The sequence below is a fragment of the Equus caballus genome, chromosome 13 (assembly GCF_041296265.1).
Source record: "Equus caballus isolate H_3958 breed thoroughbred chromosome 13, TB-T2T, whole genome shotgun sequence".
In the NCBI taxonomy this organism is placed as follows: domain Eukaryota; kingdom Metazoa; phylum Chordata; class Mammalia; order Perissodactyla; family Equidae; genus Equus; species Equus caballus.
Genome location: NC_091696.1, coordinates 30,297,112 through 30,308,335, shown reverse-complemented (window position 1 = coordinate 30,308,335; position 11,224 = coordinate 30,297,112).

The following is an 11,224-nucleotide window of genomic DNA, read 5'->3' as shown; positions in this document are numbered from 1 at the left end:
GGGGACAACCCTGAACTACAGAGAGGCAGAAAGGAGCCAGGGCTGGCTGGGCGTGAGCATCGGATAAGAAGGTAGCATAAAGAAGAAAAGGTTGGAAGCTAGGGCGGGGCTCCTAACTCAGGCGTTTGGAACAGGAATAGTCTTGTTGAGACCCCATTGTACCCCAATTCTCAATTTGTCGAGGTCCCTTGGATCCCAGTTTTCAACTTCTTCTCTCCGACCATCATCAATCCGCTGAGACCATGGGGCTCTAGCAGGCCTGACCTCCATCTCAGATCACTCTTCTAAACCCTTTGCAACAAGTATTTATCGAGTACCTGATGTGTGCTGGGCATGGCCCTCAGTGCTGGGGATACACGGGCTCCCCATGGTTCCCACTGTCATGGAACCCACCGCAACATCAATAAGGGTTATGAAGGGGAAGCACAAGGACCTATGGGACCACATTACAGGAGCCCCTGCTGAAATCTGAGGGGTCAAGAAAGGCTTCCTGGAGGAAGTAATGCCTACGCAGTTACCTAAAGGATGAATAGTAGAAGTTAGCCAGGCAGAGAGAAGAGGGAAGAGAACTCCAGGAGGACGGAAGAGCTTTAGCAAAGGCCTGGAGGCAGCAAAGAGCTGTGGTGTGGAAGTTGATGGGAGGAGCTCAACGTGGCTGGAGTGTGGGGCCTGAGAAGTGGTGACAGAAGTAAACATAGGCCTGTAGGCCCTTGTTAAGAAAGGTGATAGCAAACCTGCCAAGCTTCCTATTCTGTAGCAGCCTCAGGGTCCACGTACAGTCTTGACCATAATGGCACCACCGGAAGGATCATGCTGATGCCCTGCCACCTACTGCCCATGCTAGAACTTGCAAAGACCATTGTCTCCCTGACATCCTTATAGGAGTCAAGTTCTGCCGGCACACATTGGTACAGCTGTCCCAGTTAAGATATTGAAATAGTTCTGGCTCAAGCAATCCCTGCAGTACCCCCCATGCCAGTCACTCTGGCCACTCCTTCAGGAAACCTCAGAAGGCCCCACATTCCCACTACTGATGGGTTTACACCTAAATAACAATAGTAGCCCCCCCCCTCCGTGTTATCTTGAGGACTAATGTATACGTCGACGAAAATAATCCACAACCAATCTATAAATGACAATTGGGGTGAGTTTATTATGAGCCAGATCTGAGAACTAGCTTAGCCCAGGGCTTTCCTTCCCCAAGGAAGGAATGGCACCAAAGAAGCAGGGGTGTACAGAGTGGTTATATACCATCAAAGAGTATGTATCACATATGATTGAAATGTCCCTTTTACAATAGTCACGAGATTGCCCTGTCGGCACAGCGATTGATGGACACGGCAGGTAGTAGGTCTGCTGTCTTGGTGGACACAGCAGGTAGCAGGTCTGTTGTCTGGAGCTGGGTGGTCACAGGGTGGGTGCAGGAATCAGTTCCTAGTCTAGGAAGAGATGCTTATCCTTAGGGAAATGCCAATGTGGGGGAAGCTGCACCTTTATCTTAAGGGCATTTCTTCTTGTCTTTGGGACACAGGAAATGCTTAAAGCAGATATACAATGCATGCTCAACGGCCAAGGCAGTGCCATTTGGAAAAAAAAACCAAGGTTGGGCCAAATCAGGTTTACACCAAATGGCTTCCTCATATACTTCAATATCCTATTGCTTGCCATTTGTTTATCATATATAAAATTTAGCCTAGTGCCTAAATGCACTTAATAAATGTTAGATATTATTGTTGTCACGAAGGCAACTTAAGGAACAATCAGACCAAAGTTCATTTCCCAGAAGACACACCTCCATAGACTTCAGGTAGATGTCATATGTCCTACTCCCCATGGATCTCAGATTAGTTGGTGGCAGTAGGATCACAGGGAGCCCATGGCCACGACATTCAAGGCCAGGCTCTTTCCACCACCCTGATCCTCCATGCCTGCCTCTGGCCAACATTTCATGAATGCTCATGAACACATTGCTGACCTCCATGGAAAACTTTGGGGACAATTGTGGAAAGCTAGAAGCTGCCCTCTAACGTCTATACTGCCAACTGATACTAGGGCACATGTAGGTCTGGTTTAGGATCCAGCATAGTGTCGACGAAAATAATCCATAACCAATCTATAAATGAAAATTTGGGTGAGTTTATTCTGAGCCAAAATGTGAGGACCATGGCCTGGAGCCTTCCTTCCCAAAGGAAGGAAGAGCACCAAAGAAGTGGGGTGTACAGAGTGGTTATATACCCTCAAAGAGGATGTTTCACGTATGATTGAAATGTCCTTTTTATAACAGTCGTGAGACTGCTCTGTCGGCACAGTGATTGATGGACACAGCAGGTAGCAGGTCTGTTGTCTCGGTAGACACAGCAGGGTAGAGCTGGGTGGTCACAGGTGAGGTCAGCAATCAGTTCCTAGCCTAAGGAAAGATGCTTATCCTTAGGCAAATGCCAAATTGGGGGCGAATTTGCACCTTTATCTTAGGGGTCTTTGTTCTCGTCTTTGGGACATAGCAAATGTTTAAAGCAGATATACAATGCGTGCTCAATGGCCATGTCAGACCCTTTTGGAAAAAACAAAGTCAGGCCAAATTAGGTTTACACCAAATGGTTTCCTCATATACTCCAATATATCCTATTGTTTGCCATTTCTGTTTGTCACTAGTGTCATCAAAGAGCCTGACTGAGGCTTCTGACCAGAATGGAGTAATAGGGGCCAGATGGACTTGCCTATCCTTAAAAAAGAAAAAGCCACACAAAATCTAGGATTTTCAAACATTGGACAACACTCAGTGCAGGACAGTGAGCCCTAGGACTGCCCTAGCTTACTGCCTGGAGAGAACTTCCAGGGAGCACAGGAAGAGAGAACCCAAATAGGCTCCAGTGGTCTCTGTGAGTTAAGCAGACAGAATTCAGAATCTAGGGAGGCCAAAGCAGTCAGCATTCACGGGGCTGAGGAATGAGAGGAGAGAACAGCATCAAGAGAGAACTCTAGACACAGGGAGAGGGCTGTCACAAGTCTTCAGCTGAGTGCTGAGCAGAGGAAACAATCCCCAGGGCTCGCACAGGCAGGGAGTACCTCATGGTTCCTCCAGCCAGAGTGATAAGACCACCAAACACACGGGCATCTAGTAGAGGACTCAGAAGGGTGTTGCCTCAGCAGTGGGGCCAGATTTACCTTAGACTAAAGGCTATTCTGGTCCTGCCTAACAAAGTGAAAAAGCAAGCCTTGAAAGAATCAAACTGCTTCCAAGGCATTGTTGATGCAAACAATCCATAACCAACCTATAAATCAAAATTGAGGTGAGTTTATGTGAGCCCAATCTCAGGACGATAGCTCGGAGCCTTCCTTCCCCAAGGAAGAGGCAGCAAAGAAGTGGAGCGTACAGAGTGGTTATATACCATCTTGGAACAAAGAGCACACATCACATATGACAGGACTATCTCTTTTACTACTGTCACAATAGGTTGGTGGTCACAAGGTAAGCATAGCATGTTGGTAACTAATCCTTAGTTCCCAGGAAGAGACACTTGTCCTTAAGGAAATGTTGATATGGGGGGAAGCTACATCCCTATCTTTAAGGGCATCTTTCTTGTATCTGGGACATAATAAATGTTTAAAGCAGATGTACAATGCAGGCTTAACAGGCCACGTCAGGCTCTTTTAGAAAAACAAGCTCAGGCCAAATTAATTTTAAACCAAAGGCTGCCTCATATACTCCAATGTACATTAATGCTTTTCATTTATCAGCATTAAGACCCCCCCAAACTTCTCAGCCAAGTAACGTAACTATTTTCCAGAACAAAGTTCAAAACATTTAAAGCAGATTTCCACCTATGGTTGAGTGAGGAAGTCAGCAAATCTTTTTCCCAGAAAGCAACTATCAAGCTGAACAAAACAGTCATTTCAGTGCTCTGAAATCTACCAAACACATACCACAATCCAAGAAGCATATTGAGGTGAAAACTGTTCAACTTTGAGTTAGGACAGTGGGAGCCCATGGTGTTCTTGCTTGGGGCTGCTCCATCTCTCCCACTTCCCAGCTCATTAGGTGCAGAGGTTCTGCCAAGGTGGGGCAGACCTTAAGGACGAGTAGCTTCATTGCTGAAAGGGGTTCATTTGACTTGGAGATGCAGATGATGCCCATACCCAGTGATGTTGCCAGTGGAAGTAGTCATCTTAGTGGCAAGCAAGTGAGGAGAGCCAACGGCTCTACTAGCCTGATGCTGTAGTTGTGGTCGAGGCAAGCATATTCCTAGCCAAGGCTGCATGGATTTACAGCAGAGAGAGCCCATGTTACTCATATACTCTTGGCCGACCCTGGGGCTACACGCATAGAGAAGACTGAAAAGGGCTCAGTGAAAAGTAAAACTGGGGCTGACTTGAAAACAGCCTGAACTTTGTGCTCTTCTGCCCACACTCAGATCCATTGGCAGAGGACAGAATTCTCACTGGCTCAAGGTGACTGATACAACTTCTATCCAATAATTGGCTGACGATTAAGCTACACAGACACAGGGTAATTCCCAGGAACCCAAGCTTAACAATGAAAATGAGAATTGTTAAAAACAGGTGGAGACATCAGTAGCCACATATCACAGGAGAGGCAGATTTCACGTGTTTCGCCTAGGCAAATCATTAAACAAACAAAAAGTAATGAGCAAACAGCCTGTACGGGGCATTGGAATCGAGTCCAAATTCAGGAAAAAAAGTAATCAGGAGAAACCGAGTCTCCCCAGATGTTGGATTTAGCAGACAAAGACTTTGAAGCAGCTAAAATAAATATATTCAAATAACTAAATTAAACCATATTTAAAGACTCAAAGGAAAGTGTGTCAACAAAGAATCAAAAATTGATCATCTTGATAAGGGGATAGAAATCATTTTTTTAAAAAGGAATGAAGTTCTGATACCTACAGCAACATAAATGAACTTTCAAAATGTTATGCTAAGTGAACTAAGCTGGACGCAAAAGGACAAATATTGTATGATTCCGTTTATATGAGTTACATAGAATAGGCAAATTCATAAAGACAAAAAATAGAGGTTACCAGGAGCTTGGGGGAGAAAGGAATGGAGATTTATTCTTTAATAGGTACAGAGTTTCTGTTGGGATGATAAAAAAAACTTCTGAAAATGGACAGTGATGATAGTTATACAACATTGCGCATGTACTTAAATGTTACTGAATTCTATACTTAAAAATTGTTAAAATGGCAAAAAAAAAAAGCAAAAGAAAAAAAGGAATTCTGGAGTTGAAAAGTACAATAACAACTGAAACAAAAAATTAACTAGAGGGGCTCAACAACAGATTTGTGATGACAGATGACAGAATCAGTGAACTTGAAGATGGGTCAACAGAAACTATCCAATCTGAAGAACACAGAGGAAAAAAGGCAAAGAAAAATTAGTCTTTCCTCAGAGACCTATGGAACAACATCAGATGTCCCAATATAAGCATGATAAGAGTCTTAGTAAGAAAGGAAAAAGAAAAGGGCAGAAAAAATATTTGAAGAAACAATGGTAGAGCTTCCATAGTTGGTGAACGTATCCATATACTGGGAGGGTGGCATGCCCCAGTTTCATGGGGACAGCAGCTCCTGTGCTCAGGACCCTTCCAGACACTGCCCTATGTACTGCTTTATCTGCCTGTTCATCTGTATCCTTCATAATATCTTTTATAATAAACTGGTGAACATAAATCGAGACACAAAGTGATGGTGTGACTAAAGGGCAGAACTAGGATTCAAACCCACGACTGTCTGGCTAAGACACAAAAATCTTAACCTTAACCATTTTGCTCACAGAATATGTCCTCACAGGAACTAATAGCATAAAGTACTTTATCAGGGAAAAGAAAAAAAAGAAACAATGGCCAAATCTTCCCAAATCTGATGAAAAACTAATCTACATAGCCAAGAAACTCAATATATACCATGTAGGATAAATACAAAGAGACCCACAGTCAGACACACTGTAGTCAGCTGTTGAAAGACAAAGAGAAGATCATAAAAGAAGCAATGAAAAAAGGCTCACTATGTACAGCAAAACATCACTACTGATATATGCTGCCTTTGCACCTGAAACAATGGAGGCCAGAAGGCAGGAGAATGACTATCCAATGTGCAACCAGACAAAATGAAATTAAGAGAGCAATTTCATGAACGATGTTGTGCCAGTAAATTCAACCACGTAGATGAAATGAACAAATTCCTTAACAATAACAAACTACCAAACTTACTCAAGAAGAAATAGGACACTTGAATAGCCTTACATATAATTAATGAAACTGAATTTGTAGTTAAACCTTCCTATGAAATTAATTTGAATTTTGTGCCTAAAATAAAAGCTTTATCTTTGAAACTAGCATGTACCTCTAGGCACTGAAAGACAAAGTCTTTCTTTTTTATTCCCAGGAATAATCTTTCTCTATACGATGTTTCAGTGTGTTTTTGGTTTTTTATTTTTTTGGTCTTTACATGAGCTGACTTTCAAAATATTTGGAAGCAGAAAGGATTCACTCTCAGATTTCTCACCTTTCTTTGCTGTGACCTTGACAAAGTCAATTGAATAACTTTACATTCCTCATAAACTGGAGGTAATAAATGGAAATATTCAGGAAAAAAAACTTTCCTATAAAGAAAACTCCAGGTACAGATGGCTCCATTGGTCAATTCTACCAAATATTTAAGGAAGAAATAAATAATATCAAGGAGTATTATTAGAATAAATAAATATCAATTCTACATAGATTTAACATTATCCCAATCAAATCCAAACGTTTTTTGAGAAATTGACAAGCTGATTCTAAAATTTATATAGAAATGCCAAGGACATAGCCAGAACAATTTTTTTAATGCTCCTAAAACATTTTTTTATTTATTTCATCTTATTTATTTATTTTTAAATTTATTTAGTTGACATACAATACCACATTAGTTTCTGGGATACAATATTTGATATTTATATACATTACAAAATGATCACCTTGGTAAGACCAGTAAGCATCATCAAGCCATGCTGAGGCAGCGTCCCAAATGCCACAACCAGCAGGACCCACAACAAAGAATATACAACTATGTACCGGGGGGCTTTGGGGAGAAAAAGGAAAAATAAAATCTTTAAAAAAAAAAAAAGAAAGTTTGTACCTCTTAGTCCTCTTCACTTATTTTACCCATCCCCCCATACCCTTCAAAACAATTTTTAAAAAGAAAAAAGTTAGAGGATGTACAATTTGATGTCAAGACTCACTATAAAGCCACAGTTATCAAAACATAATGGTATCAGTGTAGAGATAAATATATAAATCAATGGGATAAAATAAATAATTTGGAAATAGATGAACATAGGGCCGGTCTGGTGGTGCAGCGGTTAAGTTCGCACGTTCTGCTTCGGCGGCCCGGGGTTCACTGGTTCGGATCCCGGGTGCGGACATGGCGCCACCTGGCAAGTTATGCTGTGGTAGGTGTCCCACATATAAAGCAGAGGAAGATGGGCACTAATGTTAGCTCAGGGCCAGTCTTCCTCAGCAAAAAGAGGAGGATTGGCGGCAGATGTTAGCTCAGGGCTAATCTTCCTCAAAAAAGATTAATTAATTAATTAATTTTTTAAAAACTTTTAAAAAAAGAAGAAATAGAGGAACATATATGTGGTCAGTTGATGTTTGGCAAAGGTGGCAAGGCAATTTGATGGGGGAAAGGATAATCTTCCCAACAAATGATGCTGAAACAATTGGATAGCCATATACAAAAAAAGTGAATTGTATACAAAAGCTGACTTGAATGTATCATACACCCAAATGTTAGAGCTAAAACTATAAAACTTCTGGAAGAAAACATAGGAAATCTTAGTCATCCTGGGTTTGATGAAGCTTTCTTAAGTAGGACACAAAAAGTACAAACTATAATAATCAACAAATTGAACTTGATTAAAATTTAAAACTTTTTTTCAGGGGGGCACAATTAGCCCTAATCTAACATCTGCCTCCAATCCTCTTCTTTTTCACTGAGGAAGACTGGCCCTGAGCTAACATCCATGCCCATCTTCTGCTACTTTATATGTAGGATGCCTGCCACAGCATGGCTTGACAAGCGACGCATAGGTCCACACCCGGGATGTGCACCAGCAAACCCTGGGCTGCCGAAGCAGAACGTGAGAAAACTGCTGTACCACCAGACTGGCCTCTAAATTTAAAACTTTTGCTCTTCGAAATACGCTGATTTAAAAAAACGAAAAGACAAGCTACAGCCTGAGAGAAAATATTTGCAAAATATGCATCTGACAAAAGACTTGTATCTGGAATGTATAAAGTTCTCTCACAACTCAATAATAAGACCCAATTTTAAAAATAGGCAAAAGTAGTAACAGACATTTCACCAAAAATTCTGGCTGGACTTTAGAACCACACAGACCTGGGTTCAAATCCTGACTTTACAACTTTCAAGCTGTGTGACATTGGGCAGGTTACTTTGCCTCACCTCTCAGCCTCGTTTTTCTCATCAGCAAAATGGAGAAAATATGTAACGAAATAGTAGGTAGTCTGGAAAATTAAACATAACATTCTTAACTTGTTTAGATACTTAAGACATTCCAGTTGCCTCCTCTTCTCTTTGTCAAATAGAGAGGGTACTATGTCTTAAGCCTGGGAAGACTAGGCTAATAAGAGGCAGCAGTGCCTTAGGCCAGAAGGTAAATGCTCACATTGTTTCCAAGCAAGTATGAAGAGATTGAGACAGAGAAATCTGTCCAAAACCGGGCCTTGGAGCTGTAGAGCCTGACACCACTGAGAGCAGCAGGGCAGAGATATGTCAGGTAGTGGGTGGGGAACAGGAAAGTGAGAGCAAGGATGATAGCATCAGAACAGGAAAACCAGAGGCTGCCGGAACAAATCTCAAACAGCATCAGCGTTTGCAGCTGGATGTTACAGGCTTGTCACTCGCAGTGTTTATGCAGATAGAAGTGGTTTACATAAAGGGCAGGCTGGGCCAGACAAGCCTCTTGGAGAACAGGGGTCTGGTAGGGACAGGGTAGCAGCAGCCTGCAGCCAGCCAACTGGAGATGTGTGCTGGGACAGACACCCAGAGGAGGCTGAGGTGGTCTGGGAGCCACGGAACCTACCACTGAAGAGCACACCCTTGACCTTGGGGAAGGGCTGAAAAGGACCAAAGGGCAGCCCGGCCTCCATGGGTTGTTCTGAAATAACTACTGACTTGAACATTATCCTGTCTTGGGCCCTGAACAAAACATCTGCTTCTAAATTCACTTGCATGAAATTCCTCTTGAGTCTCAGCATCAGGAAGAGCTGGACATCTGCAGGGTTCCAGCTTGGTTCTGGCTGGAAGAGAGTGGAAAGCAAGCTGCCAGTCTCAGGTCTGCCCGCTGCCTGGGAGTCTGGGGTTTAGTGACTACGCAAAGAGTCATCAAGCCAGCTGGGTGGGTCTGCAAGGGGCAGCAGATGTGTCAAAGGCATAAGACACCCCCAAAGTCCACAGGCTTTGTGGAGCCTGACCCTTCATTTATTTTGACCCCTTTCTGGGCTCCCCCACATTCCTCGTCTCCCCCAGGACCCCACCAGATGTCCAGGGCAGAGTGTGGCACCCCAGCCCTCAACCAGGAGCGCCCAGACTCCCCTTCCCCACTCCTGCTTCTCTTCTGGAAAATGGCCTGCCAAAGGCAAGAGGCTGCATTTCAGAGGGTCTGGTATCCTGGATGCAGTGATGACATCTGCAGCTTTGTCCTCGGGCCCCTTCTATAAATTTTCCCCTGGCTCAGTGACACCCCCAGGAGTTAGAAAGACTCTAATGACCCTCAGCCCCGCCCTCTGAGAGACTCTTGGGTCTAGACAACTGTATGCTGCCCATCCAGGTCACACCTCACCCCTTCTGGGGCAGCAAAGAGAAACAGCCCCACAGGCCCCCAGTTTCCAGTCTGGCTCAGGAAGGGATTGTCCCCCTGACACACAGGAACAGGAAAAAATTGGCTCATTCCCTACTCATTCATCAACACTGATCCCCTGCCTCCGGCTAACTGATGGAGACAGATCCAGGAGAAACTGCTCCAGGTGTGTCAGACATCGGTGCTATTGGGCACCGGAAGAAACGATGACCAGCCTGGAAGCTGGGAGTGGGGGTGAGGAAGAGTTTAGGAAAAGGGAGGCCTACAGCCAAGTCACAACAGATCCGTTAATTGGTCTTTCCCAGATAGACGGAAAAGAGAGAAAGGCATCACTGGCCAGCCCTGGAGAAGAGCAATGATCTGCCCTGTTCTGGGAGCAGGGTGGAGCCTGGAGTAGGGAGACAGAAGCGAAAAGGAAAGCAAGGCAGACGTGGAGCTGAAGGGGCTGGCTCAGACTGGCCCACGGAAGACCTTCTCAGTCAGCTTCAAGCTTTTGCATTTTATCTTAAGGGCAACGGGGAGCCATTAAAGGTTTTCAGCAAAAGGCAAAGGACTTCACCTCTGTGGTCTTCCTCCCAAACACATATAGTCCAAATCTAATGATGAGAAAAATACCAAACGAGCCCAAATTTTAGGAATATTTTACTAAATACCCAACCAGTACTTCTCAAAACTGTGAAGGTCAGCAAAAACAAGTCTGAGAAACCAAGGAAGGTAAGGAGACATGACAATTAAATGTAATGTAGTATTCTAGAAGGGATTCTGAAACATGAAAAGGACATTAGGGAAAAATTAGTAAAATCCAAATAAAGTATGAGGTTTAGTTAATAGTAATACACCATGTATCCATACAATGGAATATTACTCAACAACAAAAAAGAATAAAGTATTGCTACATGTTACATGGATGAATCTTGAAAACATGCGAAGTAGAAGCAGACACATAAGACACAAAAGAGCACATATCGTTACGATTCCATTTGTACGAAATGCCCAGAAATGGCAAATCTACAGAGCCAGGGAGGAGGTTAGTGGTTGCCAGAGTCTGGAAGGTAAGGGGGGCTGGGGAGCAACAGGGAGGGACTGCTAACGGGTAGAGTTTCTTTTAGGATAGACAAAAATGTTCTAAAATTAGATTGTAGTGATGGCCGCACTGAAAACCACTGGTGGGTTATATCTCAATAAAGCTGCTTAAAAACAGTATAATATTGCTTTTTAGCTGTAATGAATGTACCACTGAAAGATGCTGACAATAGGGGAAACTGGGTGAATTCTCTGGACTAGTTTTGTAAGTTTTCTGCAAATCTACAGAACTATTGTAAAACACAAAAAGCTTACTTAA